We start from the raw sequence: 19,030 nt of genomic DNA, 5'->3' as shown, positions 1-19,030 counted from the left end.
TGATGATGATGATAAATATCTATAGAAATGAGGATAATAAATTGTGTGTGTGTATAAAATTAACAGTGACAGAAACAGTATCAATACTGAAAGATAATATTTATCTCCCACTTAAAAATGGAAGTTGTGTTAGAACACAAAATACTGCATTATTTGCCACGAGAGAACCTCTCAAATGGACTTTTTGGTGCATATAAGCAATCATGAATATATTCTTTTCTATTCTAGGCACAAGGCCCAAATTTCGGGGGAGGAGACCAGTTGGTTAGATCAACCCCAGTGCACAACTGGTACTTAATTTACCAACCCTGAAAGGATGAAAGGCAAAGTCGACCTTGGCAGAATTTGAACTCAGAACGTAAAGACAGACGAAATACCACTAAGCATTTCGCCCAGCGTGCTAACGTTTCTGCCAGCTTGCTGCCTTCACTCATGAATATTTTGCCAGCAGGAGATAATCATCCATCACCACAAGGACTACCAGATCACATTATTTCAGCCTTCCTTGGCCTTGTCAATGGAAGACACCCAAGGATAGAGAAAGCAGCAATTCCCCTGTCAGCAATATATATTATCATCATCATTTAACGTCCATTGTCCATGCTGGCACGGGTTGGACAGTTTGACCAGAACTGGCAAGCTGCACCAGACTCCAGTTTGATTTGGCTTGGTTTCTACAGCTGGATGCCCTTCCTAACGCCAACCATTGTACAGAGTGCACCGGGTGCTTTTCACTGCATCGGCACTTATGTGATGCCACACAGGCACTTTTACATGGTTCCACATGGGAGCTTTCAAGTGGCACTCCACAGGCACTTTTACGTGACACTGCTACAAGTGCTTCCCACCAGCAGCAGGATTGGGCTTAACACTTCTGCTGCGGGGTACAGGTCTTCTCAAGTATGGCCAGGTGTCTCGGTCCTTTGTCATCTCGACCAAAAAGTTCAGCTTCCTGGGGTCATTCTTCAGTACTTCATCCCATGACTTCCTGGGTTGCCCACTTCCATGTGTTCCAGCCACACTATTTTAATATCAGGTTTTACTTTCTGCTCAAAATCAGAGCTTTTTCCATTGTTTCCATAATGTTACAAATGCATGATGCGTATGTAACTGAAGATCCAACAATTTCCCCTGCATGGATTTTTGTCTTCATTTCTTTTACTGTTCTAACAATTATTCCATTTATACCAAACTGTTTTGTAGTTTTTGTTAAGCCCTCCCCATTTTGGAAGTCGATTTAATAAATTAACCCTTTAGTATTTAAACCGGCCATATCCGGCCAAAATATTCTACCTATTTTATGTTCAGACTAGTCAGATATGGTCATTCATAGCTATCTTATTGTGTCATTTTCAAAATAAACAATCCATCATTGAAATCTCAAAGCCATGAAATGATGCAAGATTAATTTTTACATGCTGTGAATACATAAGCTTTACATTTTACAAAATAATCTGAATGCTAAAGGGTTAATCTTTAATTACAGACAAATTAACTTCTGTAATATTTGACACTATTATTTTATCCTGAAAATATATAGTTAAAATATATGAAAAAAAAAAATATTCTACCTTAGGTGTCAGTCTGGAATGCAAGCTAGCTAAGTGTCAACAAGTAGAACAAAAAGAAAAGCCAAACTCAAAGACTGAAACAAGAAAAAAAACCCACCAACAATACAAAGAAGCGTTTTTGTATTTGTGAAAGAAACCATGCAAAATAAATCAAACATCATGTCAAAGTGAAACCAGACACAAAAATCTGTGTAAAGAGAGGCATAGCTGTACTTTTATTTACATTGTTCACAACCAACTACATTTCTATATAGAAATCAGTTTTGTCTATTTAATTGCCTTATTCTTTCAAGTCTTTTCTGTTGTAGCAGGAATGTTCTAGATCAGGTGTCGCCAATCACCAGACCGTGGATCAATTGGTACTGGGGTAACAAAAAAAGAATAGATTTTTAAATAATACAATGGAACCTCGAAAAAAAAATCACAAATCCCTTCAGGTAGATAGCCCTGCTTAATGTGTAAAAAAAGGCATAGGGAGAAAATCCGTAAGATGTACCTGATTCAAGCTATGGACACACAAGTGGTGCAGCAATATCAGAGTAAGGTTAACAGGGGAAATAGTCTGTGTGTGGCAGGTTCAGAGATACAATAAACAAAAAATGTACAGAAAATAGGCTCCATCCAATGCCAAGGGGGATACCTAGGAGTAGTTGATAGCTTCCATTACCTAGGTGACCAAGACAGCAGCAGAGGTGGATCGTCCAAGAGCGTAGCTGCTAGAATAAGAATAGGCTGGGCAAAGTTCAGAGAGTTCCTACTTCTGTTAGTAACTAAGGGCCTCTCCCTCAGAGTGAAAGGCATGATGCCTATGTGTGAACATCCATGCTACGCGACAGTGAGACACACGCTGTGACCACTGTGGACATGTGTAGACTTGAAAGAAATGAAGCTAGTTTGCTTTGGTGGATGTGCAGTGTTAGTGTGCATGGACAACAAAGCAGGTCTTGAGAGATAAGCTAGGCATAAGAGGCATCAGATGTGGTGTGCAAGGGAGGTGAATGTGCTGATATGGTCAGGTGATGCGTATGGACAAGGACAGTTGTGTAAAGAAGTGCCAATTTCTAATTGTGGAAGGAACCTGTGGAAGAGGTAGACCCAGGAAGACATGGGATGAGGTTGTGAAGTATGACCTTCAAATGTTGGGCCTTGACAAGTGACCGAGACCTGTGGCAATATGCTGTGCTTGAGAAGACTCATCAAGCCAACTGAAATCATAGTCATGGTTAATGCCAGCGTCACATGACTGGCACCTGTGCCAGTGGTAGATAAAAGCACCCATTACACTCTTGGGGCGGTTGGTTTTAGGAAGGGCCTCCAGCCATAGAAACAATGCTAAATCAAACTGGAACTTGGTGCAACTTTCCAGTTTGCTAGTTCCAATAAAACCATTTCACCCATGCCAGCAAGGAAAATGGACGTTAAATGATGATGAATTCATACTGAAGGCCATTCATCACCTGAAATGTTTGTAAACGAAGACAATTTTTCCCATAAGAAATTCAAGAGGAGGCACAGTAAATTCAAGCAAGGATATGCCTTGGTGAAGAGAACATGCTGAGGCCTTCGTCCTACAGTGGACTGAACATGGGCAATCCAATCCATGTATTTTATATGTAAGGGGTAAAGAGCCCCTTCAACCATGAATGACCATGAAATTGCACCTAGAAAGTTACCTGCCAAGGCACAAGTCCAGGCAAGGCTGTTTATGAAAAACCAGCAGTCACTCATGCATACCAGCCTCCATGCCAATGTTATCCAGGGGACAGGCAAAGGCCATGATACAGCTTGGCACCGGTGATGTCACAACTCATTTCTACAGCTGAGTGAACTGGAGCAACGTGAAATAAAGTGTCTTGCTCAAGAAGGCAATGTGTTGCCTTGACTAGGAATCACATCCATAATTTTATGATCATAAGTCCAACATACTAACCTATTTCTTTATTACCCACAAGGGGCTAAACACAGAGGGGACAAACAAGGACAGACATAGGTATTAAGTTGATTACATCGACCCCAGTGCGTAACTGGTACTTAATTTATCGACCCCGAAAAGATGAAAGGTAAAGTCGACCTCGGCAGAATTTGAACTCACAACGTAACGCAGACGAAATACCACTAAGCATTTCGCCCGGCGTGCTAACGTTTCTGCCAGCTCGCCGCCTTCCAACACACTAACCACTAAGCCATGCACCTCTACATAGGGCTGGTTGCCCAGTTTCCATGGCAAGTGACAAAGATCACAACATTCTCCCTGAACAGGACACAGACTCACTCGTTCACAAAGTGAACTGAAGCAACGTATAATGAAGAGCTTTGCTAAAGAACATCATACACCGCCCTGTCCGGATATTGAAACTACAATCTTGCAATTGTGAGTGCAACACCCTAACCACTAGCCCTCCCCACCCCCACACACATTTGGATGGTTAGTGGTTATTTGGAGTTTGCCTTTTGACAGGTCTTGTATTTCATCCTCCACTCCAACCCCCATTTACAAAGGGAGCTCAACTGTGTTGTCACTTGAGACACCAACAACCTAGCTATGAACCAGGGTTTCTTGGTTCACACAGCAACAACCTAGCTATGAACCAGGGTTTCTTGGTTCACACAGCAACAACCTAGCTATGAACCAGGGCTTCTTGGTTCACACAGTTACCATTAGCCGGTCACTAACTATTCAGACCTTTGGCCTGGTACATCCTTTTGACTCGGCTTGCAACTAACTTCTGGGGTGGATCAACAAATTGCTGAAAGTCTGGATGGTATCTACATCATTGATGTATGTATTATACATGGGGTAGAAAGGGCTCCTTAGCCGTAGTGAAGGCAATCTATCTAGGGAGATAACCTTACAATAAATCACTCGGTCCGTAGCTTAGAAATACTGGGTTGACGTCCAGCGGGAACAGCTTTGTTTCATGGAGGAGGAAAGATCTTTAGTGCTTGGTTGTACAATGCTTTCCAATGTGTGTAGTAGTGGCATGCGCACACATTATTATCCATTTGAAAAGACTATGAAAGTCTCGACCACGGTCAAACAATGATGATGATGATTATACTTCCCTCGCAGACAGTCCCTGACCAACAACAGGGTTGAACCTGGAATCATGTGTTCATGAAGCAAACTGCTTACCACACAGCCATACCTGCAAATCACATATCTTTGAAACAAAAAACAAAAAAAAAAAAACAAGAGAGTTTGGCTGATGTGGTTTAGGATAAGTTATTTCTGAGGAAAAAAAAAATGGGATGGTCATGGCTTGATTGTCTTTGATCATAAGTGCCGGGTGGATCAAGTTCTACTTGGAACTCAACAACAACAACAACAGATCTAGAGAGTGACAAAGTTGTTTACAGTTTTCATTCCATTCCCAGAAAATTTCTCGTTTACCAAGACTTGATACCACCACCACCACCACCACCACTACCACTACCACCACCACCACTACCACCACCACTACTACCACCACCAACACCACCACCACCACCACTACCACCACCACTACTACCACCACCATTCCTACTTGTTCTTAAACATTGCCAGAAACAATCTTATATGAAAAAAAAATATTATCACTATCATCGTCATAATCAAGTCAGCATAAACCATATTTCTATGCCACACAAAAATGCAACAGAGAGAGAGAGAGAGAGAGAGAGAGAGAGTGAGAGTGAGGATGTGTGCATGCATGTGTGTATGTGAGTGAGTGAGTGAGAGAGTGTGTACCAACAGGAAGGTTTCTGGCATAAATGAAATTCTTGGAAAAGGTAAGAGTATTGACTCTTCATGCCAGAAGATTCTCATGTTTCAAGGACTTCCTCTGTGTGTGTGTGTGTGTGTATCCACGTTCGTATATGTATTGAAGCATGTGTTAAATATGCACATATGCATTTGTGTGTACGAGTGTGTGTGCGTGCATGTGTACAAGTGTGTGTGCGTGTGTGTGTGTGTGCAAGTGTATGTATGAGTGTGTGTGTGTGTGTGTGTGTGTGTGCAAGTGTGTGTACGAGCGTGTGCGTGTGTACGAGTACGTGTGTACGAGTGAGTGTGCACGTGTGAACAAGTGTGTGTGTGTGTGTGTGTGTGGTGTGTGTGTGTTGTGTGTACTAGTGTGTGTGTGTACTAGTGTGTGTGTGTACGAGCATGTGTGCGAGTACGAGTGTGTACGCGTGTGTATGTACTGAAGCCTGTGTTAAATATGCACAGATGCATTTGTATTAATGCATATGTGTGTGTGTGTGTGTGTGTGTGTGTGTGACATGGAGTAAGAGAGAGAGAGAGAGTAACAGAGAGAGAGAGAGAGTAACAGAGAGAGAGAGAAAGATTGTGGTTAGCATTTGAAGGGAGGGAGGGAAGGAGGGAAGGTGCTGCCAAACCTACAACATCAACCTCTCTCTCTCCTTGATATTGTGATTTCACTTTACTTTCCACTATTTTTTACTGGTTTCAGTCATTTGACTTTGGCCATGCTGGGGCACCACCTTGAAGAATTTTTAGTCTAACAAATCATCCTCAGTACTTTTTTTTTTCTCTTAGCCTGGTACTTCTTCTATCAGTCGCTTTTGCTGAACTGCTACATTGCGGGAACATAAACACACCAGCACCAGTTGTCAAGCAGTGGTGTTGGGACACACAAAGACACAAAGATATATATATATATAATATATATATATATATATATATATATATAATCATTTAACGTCCATTTTCCATGCTGGCATGGGTTAGACGTATTGACTGAAAGCTGGTAAGCTGCACCAGGTTCCGATCTGATTTGGCATGGTTTCTATGGCTGGCTGCACTTCCAAGTGCCAACCACTCGAGAGTGTAGTAGGTGTTTTTTATGTGCTATCGGCACAGAGGTGTCATTGACTTGACACTGACCATGACTACAGTCTCACTTGACTTGGCAGGTCTACACAAGCACAATATATTGCCATATATATATAATACTAGCAGCATAGCCCGGCGTTGCCCGGGTATGTAAGAGCCCCTAGTAGGCAACGACTAATCCCAATCTAGTCCTTTCCCTCTAGGGAACGAAGGCGCATGTGTAGGTTGCAATGTCTTCTCTTCACTCGAATACTTCTATGTATACGATGTTCCTAGCTGTCTCCCGATTGCAAGTTGCGAAAACTACAACAGAAAATGTGTTGCATATGAAAAGCTTAGATTCTCGACCCCATGTCGAATTTATCGATTTTTTTCAGAACTGGGGGAACTTTTCAAAATTTTCACTGCGTTAGTTTTGAATTATGACATTGGGCTATGTGTGTGTCAAGTTTCATCAGAATCGGTTGAAAGCCGTGGTCAGGGTGAGGGTACAACCTGACAGCCACACAGACAGACAAACTGCCGTTTATATATAGAGAGATATATTGAGCGTAGTCATTGCCAGTGCCACCGGACTGGCTCCTGTGCAGCTGACACGTAAAAAGCACCATTTGAGCATGGCTAATGCCAGTAACGCCTGACTGGCAATCATGCTGGTGGCACGTAAAAAGCACCCACTACACTCTTGGGGTGGTTGGCATTAGGAAGGGCATTCAGCTGTGGAAACTTTGCCAGATCAGATCGGAGCCTGGTGCAGCCTTCTGGCTTGCCAGCCCTCAGTAAAACCTTCCAACCCATGCCAGCGTGGAAAGTGGATGCTAAATGATGACGGTGATAATGATATATAAATATATGGGTTTCTTTCCGTTTCCATCTACCAAATCTACTCGCAAGACTTTGATAAGCCCAAGGGTATAGCAGAAGACATTTGCCTAAAGTACCACACAATGGGACTGAACCCAGAACCATGTGGTTTGGAAGCAAGCTTCTTACCACATAGCTATGCCAGCACCTATCTCCCAGATAGTTTTTTTCCTTTACTTTGGAGAAGAAAAAAAAGACATTTATGGAGTAGGGGTTTCAGATAAGAATAACATTTCCACTTACACACCCTGTGGCCATTAAAACTGCTGGAAATGGTAGTCAACTTTCCCTCAAATCACAGCCAACTGTCTTTAAAAAAAAAAGAAGTGATGTGGCCCCAAATACACTAAACCTGAAGAAAAGACAGGATGGTCGTGGGCACAAGGTCTGATTACTTAGGGCTTTGGTTCTCAACCATTTTCTACCTACAGACCCCTTTAATTATTTTAATCATACTGGACCTTCATAGTTATTTGATGTATATGAACAAAAAATTCCTACTTTTATTAACACTCATCAATATTTAATGTCCATTCACCAGATCTTTTCAGTTTGAACGGCAGTTTTTTCTAGCGGTGTCATATGAAATTGTCACCCATAATTATGACCCTAGTATCGATCTATTGCATTTCAATCTGTCTTAGGGTTAGGGGTGGGGAGAAGGGTATCTTTTTTCTTCACAAATGTAAATAAACCCAATCTGTTTCTTAAACGAGGGACATATTCATATGGCACAGAATGTTTTCACCTCAATAGACATCATTGATTGGTTGAAATTGCAGAAATTGAAGAAAAAAAACAACAAATATCTTACAAACTATAGAATTTTCTCAATAAAGCCAAAAGAAAAAGATGTTTTATTAGCACATTCTACTAGTATACAATGTTTAAAAGTGTTTCGTTACGTGGAAATTATTTAAAAATAACTGCTGTTCAAATTGAAAAGATCCCATTCTCCATGCTGGCATGGGTTGGACTGCTTTCTAGGAGATGACAAGGTGAGGGACAACACCAGGTTCCGTTGTCTACTTTGGGTTGGTTTCTAAAGCTGGATGCTCTTTCTAGTGCCAACCACTTTACAGAGTGTACTGGGTGCTTTTTACGTGACACCAGCACCCACACCAATGCCTTTTCTGTAGCACTTTGGTTTTCGGATTTCAATTCTGCTATGATGGGCAGCGCACCAAATAAATATGAAGAATTCTTTTATTTGTTTAGTCATCTGACTGCGGTCATGCTGAAGCATTGCCTTTAGTTGTAAAAATCAACTCCAGGATTTAATCTTCATAAGCCTAGTACTTATTCTATCGGTCTCTTTAGCCAAACCGCTAGGTTACAGGGATGTAAACACACCAACATAGGTTGTCAAGCGATAGTGAGAGGACAGACACACACAAACATATGTATATATGATGAGCTTCTTTCAGTTTCCGTCTACCAAATCCACTCACAAGGCTTTGGTCGGCCCAAGACTTTAGTAGAAGACACTTGCCCAAGGTGTCACACAGTGGGACAGAACCTGGAACCATGTGGTTGGTAAGCAAGCTACTTACCAAACAGCCTAATTGTAGAAAAATATTGTGGAAATATATATGTATAGGTGCAGGTGTGGTTGTGTGGTAAGCAGCTTGCTTACCAACCATATGGTCATGGGTTCAATCCCATTGCATGGCACCTTGGGCAAGTGTCTTCTGCTGTAGCCTCAGGCCGACCAAAGCCTTGTGAGTGGACTTGGTAGATGGAAACTGAAAGAAGCCCATCGTGTGTGTGTGTGTGTGTATATATATACACATATACACATATACACACATATACACACACACACATATACACACACACACATATACACACAACACACACACATATACACACACACACATACACCCACACACACATACACACACATACACACACACATATATATACATATATATATATATATATATATATATATATTATATATATATGTATGTTTGTGTGTCTGTCCCCCCCTGAACCATCGCTTGACAACCGATGCTGGTGCGTTTAATATATTGTGGTTGAAGAGAGAGATCTAGTGGTTCAGCAAAAGTGACCAATAGAATAAGTCCTGGGGTCGATTTGTTCGACAAATGCAGTGCTCCAGCATGGCCACAGTCGAATGACTGAAACAAAAGAATATATATATATATATATATATATATATATACACACGCACACACACATTGTGCATGCGTGTGTGTGTGTCCTACCATATGTATTTGTGTTGAAGTTGCATCCATGATTTCGCGTTAAATCTTAGTGGAAACTTGTTCCCCTTTCAGTTGTAGCTTCGCCCAGCCTACCTTCTTGCACTCCAGTTTCTCCAGTTCCAACTAGATACAGAACAACACAACTCCTTTTTGAGTAAACAGGATACATACACACACACAACACACGCCTTTGTGTGTATGTATGTGTGTGTATATATATACATATATATACACACATGCACATGCACATATATAGACACACATTAAAACAATATACATGCACACATATATACACACACCACAAACACAAATATAATTATATAAAGCATTTTTTTCACTGCATGTATTTCATTTGATATAAACAGCTTAGGGTGGTGCGTTTATTGACTAACTTGATTGCGAGAGAGAGAGAGAGACACAGACAGAGACAGACAGACAGAGAGAGACACAGAGAGACAGAGAGACAGACAGAGAGAGAGATAGAGAGAGAGACAGACAGACATACACAGAAAGTGAGACAGAGAGACAGACAGAGACAGAGACAGAGAGAGAGAGACAGAGACAGAGAGAGAGAGAGAGACAGAGACAGAGAGAGAGAGAGAGAGAGAGAGACAGACAGAGAGAGAGAGAGAGAGACAGACAGACAGAGAGAGAGAGAGACAGAGAGAGAGAGAGAGAGACAGAGACAGAGAGAGACAGAGAGAGAGTGCATGCAAGTGAGAAATGGACAGATAGTCAGATAAGAAAATACTTGAAACCATTTAGCGCTGTGTGTGTGTTTAATTGCCAAATGTAGCAAAGTAGCTCAAGAGCCGACAGTTTCGTGCAAGGAACTTATGAAAACCGATATCAGATTCATAAGTGTTATACACGATGCTTTTAGGCTCTTGAGACAAATGTATACACTTAAATTAACGAAATTGCAGTCTATGTGTGCATGTGTGTGACAGAGAAACAAGAACTCGTGAAAATAAAAATTGATGCGACAGTTATAAAAAAAAAAACTAAAATCAATACAAATTCCTGCATCGTTAGATCTGATTTGACAAATCTGTTGTCAAAGACAATCCAATCGTGACCATACTGAGATTTTTTTTGAGCATTTTATTTGTTTTTAGGTAATTTTTTTATGCACATTAAAGACAGGAGTTGAAGGAGATTTGGCTTCTATTTCTTGCATGTCAACCAGGAGAACATGTAGAGCTTACCTCCACACGAGACATGCGCACGAGTGTGCACGCGTAGAATGCGTATATGCGTAGGTGTGCATGTGTGTTTGCATGTGCATGCGTGTGCATTTGTGTGCGCATAGTGTAAGCGAATGTGTGTGTGGGCACGTGTGTGTATGTGCATGCGTATGTATGTGTGCACGTATGCAGCTGCGTGCTCGGGGCTGAATGCAATTATGCAAAAGTGTGTACATTTGTATATTAAGTGTGCATGTGAGTCTACATGCACCTGTTCGTGTGTAGACATGCTTGTAAACATGCCCACATATTATCATGGAGGAATACCTGTGCGCACGCGTGCAAGAGCAGCACGTTTGTGTGTATGCGTGTGAACAGATATATATGAACACCAGTTTGTGTGCAGTGTGTGTGAGAGATCAGCAATTGCGCGAGCGCGCATTCGTGTCGATACAAGCATGTGAATGTAGGTCTGTGACCAGCAGATGTATGTGCTTGTGTACGTGTATGTGCGTGTGCATATGTGTGTGCACGCGTAAATATGCGCGCTTATATGTGTGTATATATATATGTGTGCGTATATGTGCGTTGATGTGTGAGTATATTATATATATATATATGTGTGTGTGTAGCCGAAATTGCGAGGATGATCCGGTTCTTGACTGAAGATTGAAGGCTTCGAATGTCCAGTCCGTGTTTTTTGTATCGTCTTCTAAATCTTTTGCGTTCTTGTCCCGGTTTGTATTTTTTTTTACATATACATATATAACATATATAAATATATATGTGTGTGTGTGTGTGTGTGTTTGTGAGTTTGTGTGCGTATATGTGCGTTGATGTGTGAGTATATATATATATATATATATATTATATATATATATATTATATTATATTAAATTAGAGATAAAACCACTATTAGGCAAATCATACAATGAAAAACTTAAGCCAATACATAAGATTATTTAATTTATATTATTTTAAATATATATCAAAATTATTAAAAAAAGATATATATATGTGTGTGTGTGTGTGTGTGTGTGTGTGTGTGTGTGTGTGTGCATGTAAACGTGTTTGAGTACGCGTGTTATCAGCAGTTGTGTGTATATGTAATTCTAACGTGATCAGCTGTTGTGCATGTGTGTGTGTATGTTTGTACGTGTGCGAATGTGTCAACAGCAAACAATTTAATGCACGAGAGAGGGGGGGTGCGGAGATGTACCAGCCACCCAGATATCTTATAACATTTACTAGATTCTGCAATGGTTACTAATGGCGATGATAGCGAGGGATGATGGCACACTGCACCTAACAGCAGCAGCAGAAGAGACGGCGGAGGAGGAGAAGGAGGGAAACGATGACTACACATTGCTGTGTATGCGTGTGCTGTTATAGAGAGAGAGCTTACAACATTAAAACTGAAATTATCAAGTCTTTAACCTTTTAGTATTTAAACCAGCCATATCCGGCCAAAATAGCTAATCTGTTTTATGTTCAAACTGACCAGATCCAGGCCCTCACACCTATCCTACAATGTTATTCTACATTAAGTAGTTACACCATCAAGATCTTGAAGATATGAGATAATGCATGATTAATTCAAATCAATGGGAATCAATAGGCATTATGTTTGATTGAATAATCTGAACACTAAAGGGTTAATAGTAGTATACCATAGCAGACCTACCTGAATGAATGTGTGAGTGAGGTAGGTCGTTCACTCCAGTGCTACTCAGAGTTTCTAACTGGAAGCATTTTTGGAGCGACGAGGAGCGCAACAGAATGCATCAAGGTGTGTGTGTATGTGGGAGAGAGAGAGAGTTGAATGACCTGCTTCAAACAGACAGACATATATGCGATAGACTTCTTTCAGTTTCCGTCTACCAAATCCACTCACAAGGCTCTGGTCAGCCCAAGGCAATAGAAAACACTTGCCCAAGGTGCCACACAGTGGGACTGAACCCGGAACCATAGGGTTGGGAAGCAAGTTTCTTACCACACAACCACGCCTGCACCTTGTATGTATATATGTGTGTGTATACACACACACACATGCAACCATTCATGCATTTATATACAGAAACACACTAAATGCCAGCAAAGTGGTATACAAGAAGTTGTGGCCTGCATGCCCCCACTGCTATCCCCTTGAATTTAATAAGTTATAGGCCAAAACACTTGTATAAAATGAATGAAGGCTTCTTCCCTGAAGACCCATGGCTCATTTCTCCCAAGAATTTCTTACATATATATATACACTATATACATTCACATATAAATCTGGTGAAGGCATGGCTGTGTGGTAAGGAGTTTGCTTACCAGCCACATGGTTCCAGGTTCAGTCCCACAGCATGGCACTCTTCTACCATAGCCCCTCCCCACCCACCCAAGTCACCCAAAGCCTTATGAGTGGGTTTGGTAGGAAACTGAAACAAACCTAATATGTGGGAGTGAATGATCATGCGAGCGTGTGTGTCTGAGTGAGCGTGTGTGTGTCTGAGTGAGCGTGTGTGTGTCTGAGTGAGCGTGTGTGTGTCTGAGTGAGCGTGTGTATGTCTGAGTGAGCGTGTGTGTGTCTGAGTGAGCGTGTGTGTGTCTGAGTGAGCGTGTGTGTGTCTGAGTGAGCGTGTGTGTGTCTGAGTGAGCGTGTGTCTGTCTGAGTGAGCGTGTGTGTGTCTGAGTGAGCGTGTGTGTGTCTGAGTGAGCGTGTGTGTGTCTGAGTGAGCGTGTGTGTGTCTGAGTGAGTGTGTGTGTGTCTGAGTGAGCGTGTGTGTGTCTGAGTGAGCGTGTGTATGTCTGAGTGAGCGTGTGTGTGTCTGAGTGAGCGCGTGTGTGTGTATGAGTGAGCGCGTGTGTGTGTCTGAGTGAGCGCGTGTGTGTGTCTGAGTGAGCGCGTGTATGTGTCTGAGTGAGCGCGTGTATGTGTCTGAGTGAGCGCGTGTGTGTGTCTGAGTGAGCGCGTGTGTGTGCGTCTGAGTGAGCGTGTGTGTGTGTGCGTCTGAGTGAGCGTGTGTGTGTGTCTGAGTGAGCGTGTGTGTGTCTGAGTGAGCGTGTGTGTGTCTGAGTGAGTGTGTGTGTGTGTGTGTCTGAGTGAGCGTGTGTGTGTATGTTATCAGAAACTGCATGTACATGCTTATGTGATCAGCTGCTTTGTATATGTGGGTATATGCATCATGTATATAACTACACATGTACACAGGTTAAATGTGTATACATGAGCATTGTGTGTATGTTTTTACATGCATGTATGTATGTATGTATTGTACATCTATGTTTACCTTCATACGCAAACAGGTGTATGCATTCCTATAGATGTCACGGCCAGGTATGCCAGCATGCACCGTTGCAGTGCATCACAGCATCAACCATTCATCAGTATTTCTGCGAACCATCCCTGGCAACCCTCCGATCAATGCCCCAGCCAGTCCCTATCACCACAAGGTACTCCTTCGTCCACTGTGACCATGTGGCCAATCAATACAAGCCATCACACACCAACCGGATTCTCAGAAAGGTGGACACAATATGCAGGATTCGAGTTGGAAAATGGAGCAACAGGACCAAACAGTGTGTGTGTGTGTGTGTGTGTGTGTGTGTGTGTAGTCTATCTTTTACTTGCTTCAGTCATTTGGTTGTGGCCATGCTGGGGCACCACCTTTAAGACTTTCAGTCAAATAAATCAACCCAGTACTTTTTATTTTATTTGTGGTATTTATTCTATCAGTCTGTTTTGCCAAACCACTAAGTTATGAGGACACAAACACACCAACACCAGTTGTCAAGCAGTGGATGGGGGGATAAACAGACACGAATATAAAATACACACATACACACACATGGTGGGATTCTTTCAGTTTCCATTTACCAAATCCATTTATAAGATTTTGGTTGGCCTAGGGTTATAGAGAACGCTTACCGAAGGTGCCACGCAGTGGAACTGAACCCAGAATCAAGTGGTTAGGCAGCAAACTTCTTACCACCAAGCAACACCTACGCCTGTGTGCATGTATGTATGTATGTATGTATGAATAGTTTTATAAAATGCTCGTGACTGGAATGTCTTTGATCATAGGTCTACTCGATCAAACTTGACCTGGGGCTAAACATCAACCAACAACACTAAACAAAAGTGATGAGATGAGAAAATAGAAATGTGAAACAGTTGAGTCCATTGTGTACAACAAAGAGTAAATATAAACAACACCCATTTTACAATAAATAAATAAATAAATGTGTATACACACTCACATATATAAAACACTATGCCTATATAAGTATACATGTATCCTCTCTCTCTCTCTCTCTCCAACTACAATATATTAAAATAACCTCACCAATGACTCAACTATGATACATAACTTATATTTTTTTTTCAGTAGGAAGTTTTCCCTTTACCCTGACTCACCCCACCCCAACACTTCCCTACGCACCCTATAATTGCATTTCCCATATATATATATATACATATATATATACATATATATATATATATATACATATATATATATATATACATATATATATATATATATATAATATATATATATATATATAATATACATATATATATATATATATATAATATATATATATATATAATATATATATATATATATATATATAATATATATATATAAAAGTGCACATATAAATACATGTACACATAAATGCATGTACATACACACACATACATACATACATGTACACGCACAAACATGCACACATACATGCACACACAGATACATGTACACACACACACATGTACACACACACACATGTACACACACACACATGTACACACACACATACATGTACACACACATGTACACACACATGCACACACATACATGTACACACACATAAATGTACACACACATACATGTACACACACATACATGTACACACACATACATGTACACACACATACATGCACACACACATATATATAAAAGAACTTATAGATATAAATAGAAGTACGTACATGTATGTGTATATATATAATATATATATATATGTGCTTCCAAAAACAAAGGAGTGGGGATCAACACAACCTCCTCCTCCATACACACACACACACACACACACGCACCAGTAAACCATTAAATGAATTTAGTTGAAAGTGTTGTAACACATTTAAAGCAAGCAACATGGACTAAACTCTAGTTTAGTCCCTCTTGTTCTTCAACACACAATGGAAGTAACACAGTTAAAATGGGCTGGAAAAATGCACACACACACACACACACGTGTTAACACATTTATGTGCCTATAAGCACACACACACGCAAATCTGTGTGTATGATGAGATATATATATATATATATATATATATATGCATGGACATACCGCAGGAGTGGCTGTGTGGTAAGTAGCTTGCTAACCAACCACATGGTTCCGGGTTCAGTCCCACTGCGTGGCATCTTGGGCAAGTGTCTTCTGCTATAGCCCCGGGCCGACCAATGCCTTGTGAGTGGATTTGGTAGACAGAAACTGAAAGAAGCCTGTCGTATATATGTATATATATATGTGTGTGTGTGTGTGTGTGTGTTTGTGTATCTGTCTTTGTCCCCTAGCATTGCTTGACAACTGATGCTGGTGTGTTTACGTCCCCGTCAATTAGCGGTTCAGCAAAAGAGACTGATAGAATAAGTACTGGGCTTACAAAGAATAAGTCCCGAAGAATTTTAGTCAAAAAAATTAACACCAGTAATTTGGGGGAGGGGAGTCTTTTAAGTTTGGTACTTATTCTGTGAGTCTCATTTGCTGAACCACTAAGTTACAGGGGCATAAATATATCAACATTGTCTCTCACCATTGCCTGACAACCAAACAGACATATACGATGGGCTTCTTTCAGTTTCTGTCCACCAAATCCACTCACAAGGCTATAGTAGAAAACACTTGACCAAGGTGCCATGTAGTGAGATCGAACCCAGAACCATGTGGTTGGGAAGCAAGTTTATTACCACACAGCCATGCCTGCATATACACACACACACACATTTTAAAGAAAGCAGCCAATTGCTATCAGGTATTGTTTTATGGTGTTAAATGCCAAAGCCACAGAAACGGGCTTTTTTGGACCAAAAATGTATTTTCTATGAGAAACAATTACAATGAGACAGACCATTGCCAGATGACAGAAATAGCTGCATATTTCTACTATTATCTTCAATTTGAGCCACCACAAAATAACGATGTCTAAGAACCAGATGATCAATTCAAGACTATTTAACAAGATATGGTTCAACACTCACTGCAACCATATCTATTTCTTTATTACCCACAAGGGGCTAAACACAGAGGAGACAAACAAGGACAGACAAACGGATTAAGTCGATTACATCAACCCCAGTGCGTAACTGATACTTAATTTATCGACCCCGAAAGGATGAAAGGCAAAGTCGACCTTGGTGGAATTTGAACTCAGAACGTAACGGCAGACGAAATACAGCTACGCATTTCGCCCGGGGTGCTAACGGTTCTGCCACATCGCCGCCTATACCACATTTGTAAACCCAAAAGCGAAGACTTGTATATTATACAACTGTCTCATGTAAAAGCCTTTAAATGGTGAAGTTAGTTTTATAACCAACCTTACTAAATGTTGAGATAATGTTAACAACTGATCAATACAAGGCATTGGAAAAACATCAAGATGATCAGGATTGAGAAATCAATGACAAGGTGTTACTTATAGTTTTTGTTTTTGTTTCGCTTTTATTACAAAACCTGACTTGTTCTCTGCATGGAGTTAATTCTGCTCAATGAGGTCTTCTTTGGTCAGCTGGTTACTTTTCAGATTTTGAATTTGAAATCCTCCACAGAATATTTTTGAGTTGATGTAGCAGTAAGGCGTGTATTTAGAGTTAACCCTTTAGTATTTAAACCGACCATATCCGGCCAAAATAGTTAATCTGTTTTATGTTCAAACTGATCAGATCCAGGCTCTCACACCTATCCTACAATGTTATTCTATATTAAGTAATTACACCATCAAGCTCTTGAAGATATGAGATAATGCATGATTAATTCAAATAAATGGGAATCAATAAGCATTATGTTTGATTGAATAATCTGAACACTAAAGGGTTAAACTAGTGAAGTGAAACAGATGTAATCTTCAAGATAGTACAATTTAACAATGCCAGAAAAAGCTTCAGAACCATAATGGCTTTTGTCACCATATTGAAATCCACTGCCTTTATTTCAATTCATTTTGAAGATTATTTCATAAAGCAACCGTCATTATTATTCTGGGGTTTGGAATGTAAATTAACATGAAATTTAGAAGGAAGGGTTTCATTTAGATCACTTTAACCCTTTTGTTACCATATTTCTTTTGAAGTCCACTGCCTTTGATTCAATTAATTTTGAAAATAATGACAAATTTAACCGGTGGCACGTAAAAGCACCATCCGTTCGTGTCCGTAGCCAGCCTCGCCTGGTCCCCGTGCCAGTGGCACGTAAAAGCACCATCCGTTCGTGGCCGTTTGCCAGCTCTGTCTGGCACCTGTGCGGGTGGCACGTAAAAAGCACCCACTACACTCACGGAGTGGTTGGCGTTAGGAAGGGCATCCAGCCGTAGAAACACTGCCAGATCTGACTGGGCCTGATGCAGCCTCCTGGCTCCACAGACCCCAGTTGAACCGTCCAACCCATGCTAGCATGGAAAACGGACGCTAAACGAAGATGATGATGATGATGAACTTGACATTAAGCTGGTGATTGGGGCATAAATTAACATGAAACGATGCAAGATTTAATTAAGATCATTTAAAATAGGAAGTTTGTATCACAGAACAACAGGTGGTCTCAAGCAGGTTGGTATCAAAAAGGATTAAATACAAATACCTATTTCTTTACTACCCACAAGGGGCTAAACACAGAGGAGACAAACAAGGAAAGACAAACGGATTAAGTCGATTATATCAACCCCAGTGCGTAACTGGTACTTAATTTATCAACCCCGAAAGGATGAAAGGCAAAGTCGACCTCAGCGGAATTTGAACTCAGAACGTAACGGCAGACGAAATACGGCTACGCATTTCGCCCGGCGTGCTAACGTTTCTGCCAAATACCAGAGACATAAAAGTTTCCAAATATGACCTCTATGTAGAGAGTGTGAATAATTAACAATAATAGCTAATTGTACAATAATTAACAATAATAGCTAATTTGACATATTCCAGTAATCCAGGGTTTACATGATGTTGATGCCATTGTAACATTTGTCTTGAAATGGTTTCAAGACTAAACCATTCTAAGCAATATCGATTTTGATCAGGTTTTTGGGGTCTCCACTACAAACTGAAAATTGGCTTTAATTGATTGGTATTTGCAATA

The 19,030-nt window shown here is 40.7% G+C and overlaps 1 protein-coding gene across 7 annotated transcripts in view; it reads right to left on the bottom strand.

Annotated features, from left to right (window-relative positions):
- The window catches only part of LOC115224006 (E3 ubiquitin-protein ligase RNF19A), a 142,061-nt gene that overhangs the window by 115,910 nt on the left and 7,121 nt on the right, over positions 1-19,030 (bottom strand). Inside the window, exon 1 of one of the 7 annotated variants that reach the window (XM_036512817.1) lies at positions 15,923-15,936. The exons of 5 other annotated variants lie outside the window; for them this stretch is intronic. The gene's annotated coding sequence lies outside the window, so the exon portion shown is untranslated. Of the gene's footprint in view, positions 1-9,177; positions 9,197-15,922; positions 15,937-19,030 lie in introns of those variants that run through there. One more of the 7 variants, XM_036512816.1, reaches the window with a different exon arrangement.

The sequence above is a fragment of the Octopus sinensis genome, linkage group LG24, assembly GCF_006345805.1.
Source record: "Octopus sinensis linkage group LG24, ASM634580v1, whole genome shotgun sequence".
Classification (NCBI taxonomy): domain Eukaryota; kingdom Metazoa; phylum Mollusca; class Cephalopoda; order Octopoda; family Octopodidae; genus Octopus; species Octopus sinensis.
This window is presented reverse-complemented; position numbering and strand designations above follow the sequence as displayed.